Below are 11,476 nucleotides of genomic sequence, written 5' to 3'. Positions count from 1 at the left end.
CACTTTTTTTTTGCTTGCAATGCAGCACGAGTAGTCTTTTTTGTCTTCTCATGTTGATGTATGTCAAGTTCTGATACAACCAACAATTTTTTATAAGTTTCTAGGTACAACATGCTCTAGTTAGATGAGGTATCAATAACCTCAATACTCTTAACTTATGTTACTAGATTGGTTTCCCTTCGGGTAGACCAGTAGCAAAACAAAATTGGTTAATGTAATCCTCATTTGACATAATGCAAAGTGCCTAACGTAAATAAAAATAAAAATAAAAGTAAATTATAACATTATTTTATGTAAATTTTAATATTAATAATCTAATTAATGTAATTATTATAATCATTATAATAATTAATTATTATATTCATTATATTGATTAATATTATAGTTGTTACTATTTTGGAGGGCTGAAACTCCCCGCTCTGCATCTGTTGCGCGCGCGATCCTGCTGAGGTTCTGGTTTGCGCTGCAGGCCGGGGCCGTCTTGCCTTGGCTGAAACTCAGATGACAGCGGAATTATTGGCTGAAACTCCCCGCTCTGCGTTGCTAAAACTCCCCGCTCTGCATCTACTGCCCACGCGATCCTGTTGAGGTTCTGGTCTGCATTGCAGGCCGAGGCCGTCTTGCCTTGGCTGGGCCTTCCAAGACCATCTGATCTCATGGAGGCACTAGGTACTCCTCAGGGGCCTCCCATCTCTCCCCCTCTGCCCTCTGCCTCTGATGCATTCAAATCCTTGCTGGCTTCCTTGCCTAAGAAGAAGAAAGTGGAAGCTGCAAAGTTCGTGAAGAAACTGGATGATATTCCTGAGATTTCTCTCCCGCCAGAAGGGCCGATCCAAGTTGCCCTGTCTCTTGCAGATCATGCCCTCGTTGGCCAGTTCACAGGGCTCTAGCCTTCCCCAAAATCCACAGAGAACTGGGTCGCCAAGAACTGGGCACCCTTGATAAAAGACAAGGTAACCTCATACTTTCTCGGGAGAGGCTACTTTTTGTTTGAGTTCACTGCAAAAGAGGACAAGGATCTGATTTTCCGAAATGGACCTTACTTCATGGGTCCTCAAGGACTGTATTTGAATAAATGGACGCCAGATTTTGATCCGGCAGTGGATGTGCCCACAGCGGTCCCGGTGTGGGTGAGACTCCCCAACCTTCCAATGCATTGTTGGAATTGGGATTCTCTGAAGCCCCCTAGGACAATTTATAGACAGGGCTAACAACAAAGATCAGTATGATTGCGCCAGAATTTGCATGGAGGTAGATCCAGAGGTCGGGCTACCAGAAGCCATCAAAATAATAGTAGGTCCCTGGACTCATGTGTAGAAACTTGATTATGAGCAACTGCCCTTCAAATGCCGGAAATGCCACGTCTATGGTCATTTTTCCAGAGGTTGTCCGTCCAACGGTGTGGAAGAAAAAGGGAAAGAAGAGGGCTGGAATCAGGTAAAACGCACCAAAATCTCTCACAAGAAGACTGCAAATGCAAATGCTAAAGCCCCGCAGACGGGTCCTGCTCAGAAACCAACCATGGAAGGTCAAGGGAACAAATTCGAGCTCCTAGGATCTGAAACCATGACCTCCCAAGAGGTAGAGATCCCAAAGGAAATTTCTCCCGCCAAAGCTTCCCCCTCCATCAAAGGTGGAAGTGCAGCAGAGAGATCCAAAGGGAAGATCTCAAAAGAGGAGGAGGAAACCCAAGAATCTGAGGAATCAGAAGAAGAAGGAGAAATAGGTGACTCTCAATCCTCTCCCAGAAGATCCACAAGAGGATGCAAGTCTGCAAGGGAAAAAAGAGAACAAGAAACCTACAAGGACAAGCTTCAGGGTAGCCAGCCAACTCTAGAGAAGCTATTGGAAAAAACCCCGAAGACGACGAGGAACCAACTTCAGGGCTCCAAGGGAGCCCATGGGCACTAAAGTCAAGGAAGAAGCAATGAAAAGTTTAACGAGATTGGAAGCCCCGGATATCCTCCTCATCCAGGAGACCAAAATGGAGGATGCAGCTTTCCTCCAAGCAAGTAAAAAAATTTGGAATAAAAGCGGAGCGCAAGCAATTTCTGCCTGTGGAGCCTCGGGAGGGCTTGGGTCGCTCTGGAATCCTAATAAGTTCTCATTAATCTCTGAGACTTTGAATACTCATTGGATTTTCTTAAAAATGCAGCAGTTAGAAACCAAGGAGATCATTTGTCTATTCAATGTGTATGTTCCTAATAATGCAGGTGAGAAAAAAAATTGCTGGGACTCCATAGAAATCCTGGCAGATCTAGAGAATCTGGAAAATATCATCATAGCCAGAGATCTCAATCTCATCCTTCTCTCGTCAGAAAAAAGAGGAGGCAGCATTGTAAGGGATCCGGCAAGAGAATGGGCAGAGGATCTTATGCAGGACTGGGACCTGCTAGACATCAAGCCTGTTACTAGTAAGTTTACTTGGTCAAATAAGAGAGTTGGTCCTGGACATATAGCGGCAAGACTTGATAGATTTTTTGTTCAAAGCTCCTTCCTGCTTCTTGGGCTAGAGGCTAAAATGCACATCCTACACAGCAGTGTATCGGATCACAAGCCCGTAAGTCTTGAGCTGCTGGCTCCCAAGGACCTGGGTCCTATCCCTTTCAGATTCAGTTCTCTATGGACTAAAGAGCCAGAATTCATGCAAAAGGTCAGAGACTGTTGGAAAGACCTAGTCAAGGGTTCCCCATTTTTTGTTTGGGAGGAAAAACTTAGAAGAGTAAAAGCAATGCTGAAAAACTGGGCCAAGACCTTGCCCAATCCTGCAGCTGAAAGGAAAAAAATTCAAAACTCCCTAGAAATGCAGCATCTCCATCTAGAAGCAACTGAAATCACCAAAGAAGATCTGGACAAGGAGACACAGCTTCAGCAGAAATTCCATAAGGCTTGCTTGGCCGAAGAAGAATTCTGGAGGCTCAAATCCAGGAGTCTTTGGCTCAAAGCAGGTGATAGAAACTCCTCCTTTTTTCATAAGCAAGCCCAAGCCAGGAAATGTTGTAACTCCATCTCTGAAATCAAAGAACAAAACTGCACATTAAAGGATTTTGCCAGCATCAAAAAGGCAGCTTCCGAACATTTTAAGAAGTTGTATAGTGAGGACATGGAGGCTGGCCAAAGCTCTAAACTCCTGGATGTTGTTCCCCGCCTTATCACTACCAGAATGAATCAGCTGCTTGAAACCAAAATCAACAAAAATGAAGTCAGGGACGCCCTCTTTGCAATGGACCCCGACAAAGCCCCGGGACCGAACGGTTTTACAGCCAGATTTCTTCAGACTTGTTGGCAGATTGTGGAGAAGGAGTTCTTTAAAATGATTCAAAAGTCCCAAGATTGCCAGAAAATTGGAGGTTGCACAAATTCAGCATTTCTCGCCCTCATCCCCAAGGAAAAAGGAGCAAACTCATTCAATAGATTCCATCCAATTTCCTTATGTAACATTGGATACAAAGTGATAACCAAGGTTATAGCGAATAGGCTGAGAAATATTCTCCCCAAAATCATCCCGGAGAACCAAGGAGGATTCATTCATGGCAGACAGCTAGTGGACAACTTCATTCTGGTCCAAGAGGTGATCCAATCCAGTCTACATCGAAAAGAAAAAGGTATGGTCATCAAACTAGATCTAGCAAATGCATTTGATCGAGTAAGGCATAGCTTTTTGATAGATGTTCTGCACAAGTTGGGTTTTGGTCAAAATATTATAAACTGGATCCGAGCTTGCATGTCGGAGCCCTGGATTGCTCCCTTGGTAAACGGTAGGGCTACTGATTTCTTCAAAGCCTCTAGAGGGCTAAGGCAGGGGTGTCCCCTCTCACCCCTCCTCTTTGTGTTGCAGGCTTCTGTCCTCAACTTTTATCTAGATAAGAAACAACAAGATCAAGAAATAGCTGGCCTGAGCATAGCAAGAGGGGTAAAAAACATCAACCACGCCCTTTTCGCTGACGATACCTTGCTGCTGGGGGCTGCAACTTCACTTTCAACTGCCAGATTTAAAGAAGTGCTGGAAGATTTCTGTGAAGCCTCGAGCAGCAAATTAAATAATGGCAAATGTCATATCTACTGCTGGAATACCCCTCCCTCATCCGCAAACTCCATTGCCAGATGTCTAGGCTTTGCAGCCTCTTCAAATTGGACCTCTTTCAAATATCTTGGCCTTCCCATCTTCCTCAAGAGGGCCTTGAGCAAAGACTGGACCCCTCAGATCGAGAAATTCAAATCAAAAATGCAGGCCTGGGGATCCTCCTAGCTCAATATTGCTGGCAAATCAGTGCTTATCAAAGCAGTTCTCAGTAGCCTTCCTTTATTCCAATTCTCTGTCCTCTTGGCACCTGTGGGTATCCTCAAGAAGATGGAGGAGCTAATTAGAAAATTTTTCTGGAAAGGAGGCAAGCAAAACGAAAAGAAGATCCCTCTAGTTAACTGGGGAATAGTCACCAAGCCGCTTCAGGAGGGAGGGCTGAATTTCAAAGATCTCTGTGCTCAAAACTTAGCCATGGGAGCAAAGCTGATTTGGAGAATCATAGCTCCCAATCCAGGTTGGGCGCATTTAGCTTTATGGAAAAAATACTTCAGAGGACAGAGACTTCGATGCTTGGATCGGCCCAAATCCCATCTCAGAACCCCCTTCAGTATGCTCAGTAACAAAGCAGCCCCACTAGTAAATGCTCACACCTTCTGGATACCTGGGAATGGTCAATACATCAACCTGTGGGATGACTACATCATGAACAGGCCCCCGCTAGCTGAATCGAACCCCATGATCGAACTGAGGAATTGGATGAAGGATGCCAATATCAAATCGCTGTGGGATATTTCGAGCTGGAGCGGTGACTGCTGGTCTGGTTGGAAGCAGCTCCCGGTTCCACCCGCATTGCAAAATGACTACACAGCTTTCCTTAACATTCTGCATGGGTTGGCTCCTATCCACACTCGGAGGAAGGACGTCCGAGGTTGGGGTCCGCATCAGGAAGGTTTCACGGTTGCGTTGGGCTACTCCAAGTGCTTGGAAAGACCTCACGTCCCTCCTAACCCTGCTCCTTGGATGGGCATCTGGAATTTCCCCTCTATTCCAAAAATCGACCATTTCTGTTGGCTGCTCTGCCACAGAAAAATCCTTACAGATGACAGGTTACAGAAGAGGGGCTTTCTCGGTCCTTCAAGATGCACGTTATGCAAAGAAAACCCGGAAACCGCCCCTCATATCATGATAGAGTGTAAATTTGCAGGCCTTATCTGGCAAGAGCTTCTTGGAACCTGGAACTTTAACTTCATCTTCCCCTGTTCCGTCCCAGACCTGTTTGCTGGATGGCTGGCCAGATACCCAGGTCCAAATCCTAAAAATAAAATAATCATAGCAGCTTGGACTGCCCTTCCTAAATTCATCAGCTGGCAAATCTGGTTAGAGAGGAATAGAAGGATATTCAGAAATAAAGAACAGGATTTCAGACTCGTTGCAAATACAGTAAAATGCCAGTTGAACGAATGTCTGAGAGACAAAAGGGATGATACAAATCTATGCCAGCAAGATATCGAGTTGGGAGCTGCACTCAATCTCCAATTCCAAAAATCGACCACCATACCTATCTTTCCCAAAGATTGGCAAATCAGAAAAAATGAAGAAGAATTTCAGTCCTGGATTTCCAAGCAAACACTTCCTTCTCTCTTCTTTGACGGGGCAGCCAAGGGAAATCCAGGAATTGCTGGCACAGGAGGGCTCATAATAAACTCAAAAGAAACTTCTATTCACAGATATGCTTGGGGACTGGGTCACTCCTCAAGCATGCAAGCTGAAGCGATGGCCCTTCTTCAAGGGATCAAACTACTTAAAGAGTTGGGCCACAAGGAGGAAAATGTCTTTGGCGATTCGCAGGTCATCATCAAAACAATGGCGACAGATTCTAATCCAGCAGATCTACGTCTTGCAAGGACGATTACAAGGATCAAAGACATGACAAAGCCCCTGAATTTGAAATTCTTCCATGTATTGAGAGTAAACAACAAAGAGGCAGACATTGAGGCAAACAAGGCAGCCCAGTTATCTGCTGGGATTATTCTTAAAGACAAAGAAACCTCATGGGATCCAATCCCCTAATCTTCCATGTTTTATTGCATTTTATTGAAGCAATTTGTATGCATTCATAAGCTCGGGAAAGCAACAGCAATAGATCACATTATAAAATGTAAAAAGAGGAGATTCATAAGCATATGTGCTATGATCCTCTTGTTGGAGAGGCGCTCAGAAAGAAGCTCCACTATCTGTAATCTGAATTGTGGCTTTTTGCCAAAAATCTAATGAAATCCCATAACCGTTTCTGTAAAAAAAAATATTATAGTCGTTATTATTATTATTAGACAGTGATATTTAAATGTCATGTTTTAGTATTAGTTCATAGTTGTACACACAATTTTTTTTGGAACTCTAATGTTCGCTATAGTTTTTCAGTTGTTCGTACTAAATATTTGGCTGACGTATGGTCGTCACCACCCCTAGGGCTTCAAAGCCCGAGGCCATATGTCAACCATCCTTTTTTATCGTGTCCCCATCGTCGTCACGTTCAGTTGTCCCATTCAAACTATTATCTTTCACCATTATTTTATCCCACTGTAAGTCAAAACACACATATAGATATCGGGTTCATCACAGTGAAAATGATTAAGCTTAAATATGTATTCTTCTAGTTTCGGGGATGTATATAAAGGACGCAAGTTTCCATATGTAATAACAAGTTATTATTGTAGGGAGTGATCCTTATATTTTATATATTAAGCTTCAATATGTATATATAATGATCTTTATGGCAATTAGGATTTCTAAAAATAACATATATCCTAAAATAAATATATTTCCATGTTATGAGTGTCCTTTTCTGTGTGTATTTAGTTAAAAAAAAAATTATATATATATATATATATAGTAAGCTTGGCAGGACTACATTTTCATCACGTCCAATATATCACCTCGATTAGGGCAGGGAATTAAACTAGTGAATCCACATCAAGGAGTGCCTTAACAAAACACATGATCAATGTCTATCCAAGACCCCGTGAACAATATTATAAATAAATTTAAAACGATAATTGATAAAGTAAAAATAAAATAAATATTATAATGTATAATAAAATAATAAAAAGGTTAATAACGGGTGTAAAAATTCCATTACTGTGGGTTCTCCGGTCAAAAATTCAAAAACCTCAAACCACAGATCTCTGAAATCCAATATCTATTATATATTTATATTAAAATTCAATTTATTATAGTTACATAAAAACATTTATAGATTAAGTATTAAAATATTATTAAAAATAATTAATAAAAGATATAATAAATTAAATTTATAATTTTATATTTATAATAATATAATAAAAATAAAAATTTTCCCTTTTATATTTAAAATAATAATAATAATAAAATTATATTTTACCATAAAATCATGCTTCAAAATTTTAAAATATTATTAATAAAAATAATAATACAAACTATAGTGTTTTTAATATAATTGTGTTTCAATAAAGTTTATGGAAAGATAGGACCACCCTTTGTTGAATGATATCCACATGAAGCTAAACATAAGAAAATAAAGCATGGTATCTTTTTCCTATTTGTTACAACAAAATATAATAGAGATAATTAAAGTGAAATTAATACATTTCATTTCTTCATGCATTTATAACCTATACTCCAAATAAATATGGGGTGAGATAATTAATTTAGTGCACAATGTGTTTACACTTTTTGACAAAAAAAAAAAGTTATTATTACTTATGTCCACATAAAAGTCATGAGTTATATATATACCACATTTTAAATGTGGGAGTAGATTTACATACAATATCTAGGTATGAATAGTTAACAATATTTCAAATGGATATTATAATTTAAAAAATAAATTTTAAAATATAATATATAAATCTAAATCTAAATATAAATATTAAAAAAAAACTAATACAATTTATTCCTTTATTTTAAATTTGACTTGTCATAAAATAGAACAAGAGCCACAACAATGGTGGAAGTCCCTACCGAGAAGGGGAAGGACCATTTACCGTTGACTTGGCTGCTTGCTTAGATGCCCTATTCAACATGAGGACCATTTACTTTTGACTTTGCTGCATGTAGTATCTGCACTTGAACTGGATCTAAAGATTTAGTCAGAGGCAAAGAGCTCTTCTTTGGATTCAGAACTAAAAACTAGATTTAAGTTCTCTCTTTTAAGATTAAAATCCCAAAAGAGTAATCCATATGCCTGTACCAATATAAATCTCTTAGAAAATAAAAAGATATTGTTATTAAATAAATAAATAAATTTAACAATATATTATATAAACATGAATAGAACAGGCCGACTAACGCAAGCGTTGACAGAAATGGAGACGTGCTTGCAACGATTAAATCTAATTCCCTTACATCCCGCCATGATTTCGCCCTTAATTTATCGAGTTGAAGATTTCTTTGGGCTTTTTGGACTACTAAATAATTTTCTCGTCCGAATTGTTCGCATTTAAAGATCGATCACTTCAGCTCTCATAAATGTTTGGGCGTTGACTACATCGAGCGATGAGATTCGAACGCGTGATCGGCGTGGGAACACAGATCCACGGGAACCAACAAACATTACCGCTGTATGACTGTAAAAAGGCAGGAAAACGCCATCATTGCAATATCTTGTGGTTCTTGGACTACTGTGGAGCCCCTGAAGACGCCTCATGATTCCAGCCTGTGGAGATCATGGATATCGTCTTGGAGTTTTGCAGTTCTCATTGACGTTATGTCTCCATTTCTGATGAAGTTTAGGCTCTCTGTTAAGGAACCATATCCTAATCATGCGTAAGAGGCTTCGCGATCGAGTTCCGTTACTGAAAAATGGCGAAGGAAACAGTCAAGGTTGGCTTTAGATTGACTGCAGTGGCGTGTATTTGTGTGTGGACGAGCATTTACACAGCATTTTCACATAATGCAGGTAAGCTCAAAGCCACATGATCTCAGTTAAGTTAAAATTCCAGAATATTTTGAAGGTTTTCAAATTTCAACTTCAGAAGCCGATAGCTTCAAGATTCGACAATTCAAATCATATTTTGATTAAATTCTACTTCTCAAAGTAGTCGAAAGAAGAGTATAACAGCATTTTTGGTTTTGCAGAGCCGTTGGCCATCCGGATCAGTTGCGGTTCATGGGAGAACACACATACCCCCCAGACGAATATGCTCTGGGTAAAAGACTACGGTTACACAGGCGGCTTGTCCGCAAACGCCACCACCACGAGCTACATCGCTCCTCAGCTCAAGAAACTCTGTTTCTTTAAGCTCTCGGACGGTCCCGAGAACTGCTACAACGTCACTCGTCTACCGAACGGCCATTATTCCATTAGAATGTTCTTTGGCCTCAATGAGGACGTTTTGGCCGACCGCAAGCCGCTCTTTGACGTCTCCATTGAAGGAACACAGGTTTATTCTTTAAAGCCGGGCTGGAGCATGAACGACGACCAGGCATATGTCGAAGCTTCAGTTTTTGTCTTGGACACTGCTGCCACTGTCTGCTTTCACAGCACCGGCCACGGTGATCCTTCGGTAATGAGCATCGAGATTCTTCAGCTTCATCCACAAGCTTATGATTTTGGGGCTGAGTGGGGGGATACTGCCATATTCAGGACTGCTAAGCGGGTGGACTGTGGAGCAGACCAGAGCGTGTACGGCGAGTCCTACGACAAACCAACTTGCGCGGCATATCAACCGTCCTTTGCATCGAACAACTCGAAGCCGATAATAAGACCCCAAATATTTTCCGCACCAAAACTTTGCATAAACTTAGGTTAAAATGCCAATATACCAAAAATATAACGGTCAAACTACTCGGTCAGCGATCGATCGCTAATAGTCCCAGGCAGGGACTAATAATGATTATTTTTTCCCTCCATGTTACACTTCTAAACTATATCTAAGTAATGCTTAAAGATATGAAACATCATAAAAATGTTCTATATACACTTTAAAAACATTTTGTATGTGGATTGAAAAATAGCAATGTGCTTTTAACAATTATATGTGGCATTGCAATAATGTAAATGAAACTTAATAACGGTTTAAGATAATTTTCTAATCTCTCTGATTAGAATTTTGAATAAACATTTTTATCTTTTCACAATAGATTTTTGGAAATATGTGCTTTTAACTTACATGTGGCATTGCAATAATGTATATGAAACTAAATAATGTCTTAAAATAATTTTCTAATCTCTCTAATTAGAAGTTTCAACAAACACTTCTAGCTTTTCACAATAGATTTTTGAAAACAAAAAAATCACATGACGACAATGTCTTAAAAAACAAAGGCAATAACATTGCCATGCCACCCCGTGGCTCTTATTATCATAATGATATATTATTATTCATCTATCTTATTATTCTTATGTTTCATTTTAATCTTTATTAGTACATTAATTACATTACATTCTAATTCTCATTACATCATTCTGATTCTCATTAAATTAATATACATTATTTTAATTATTACTGCTTTAATCACATTATTTTAATTATCATTATAATATTTATTAATATTAATTATTATAATAATTAACTATTCTATTCATGATTAGAATTATTATTATTATAATGATCTATTATTATTAATCTATTATTATTATTATTATTATTATATTATTTCATTTTTAATTATGATTGGTACATGAATTACATTATTTTCTTTTAATTATTTTCTAATAATAGCTCATCTTTAATTAACTTTGTTTTAATATTTTTTAGTTATTATTATTAATTACTTTACAATATCTCATTTATTGTTATATTTTCTATTATTATTATTATATTGTTATGTCACTGTATGCAATGACATCTATGATCGGTTAGAAGCTATTAGTTTGTCTGTATTAGGTAAATTTTTCAATTTTCTATAGTAAACATTAGGATTTCTTGTGAAATTTTTCTATGACTGTTAGTGCGTCGCCACATGCCCAACTTCGGAGTTTGAGGTTTGACGTCATTCTTGCTTGCATGGTAGACTGTTGTGATTCGATTGTACTCTGGAGGTACAGGAAAGGGTGATTGTCCGTGTGGATGGGAATTAACTTGGGTTGTGTTGAGCTTTGGTGGTGTAAATTTCGTTTTAAGGGTGTTGATGGAAAATTTATTATGGTTAATTGATTATCGATAGGTGAGTTTAGTTATTTTTAGCATTCAAAGGGGTTGTTCTATCGCTCGTTGACGTTGTATTTGGGAGTCAATTTGGGTTGTGTTGAGCTCTAGTGGTGCCATTATATGAGGTTGTAATTTCGCCTGAATTCCTGTTTGTCATGGGTTTCATTGAAGCAGTGCACTTTGTGTGCAGAATGCTGAAAAAATGAACTTTCAAAACGTAGCATTGCCATCCTTTTGGACAAACATTTGACAGTTAATGTTTGGAATTTGTTTTTTGGTTTTATTATCATGGTGTGTAATTTAGAGTTCTAATGGTTCAACG

At 39.0% G+C, this 11,476-nt stretch overlaps 1 pseudogene; it reads left to right on the top strand.

Moving 5' to 3' along the window:
* Positions 1-8,863: 8,863 nt before the first annotated feature.
* On the top strand, positions 8,864-9,835 carry LOC149160929 (receptor-like protein 4 pseudogene; annotated as a pseudogene).
* Positions 9,836-11,476: the final 1,641 nt, after the last annotated feature.

This window comes from Pinus tabuliformis, chromosome 5_2 (assembly GCF_031772625.1).
Source record: "Pinus tabuliformis cultivar Carrire ecotype Pingquan chromosome 5_2, CPIR1, whole genome shotgun sequence".
Lineage (NCBI taxonomy): Eukaryota > Viridiplantae > Streptophyta > Pinopsida > Pinales > Pinaceae > Pinus > Pinus tabuliformis.
Note: the sequence above shows the minus strand (reverse complement) of the source record. Positions and strands in the feature narration are given on the sequence as shown.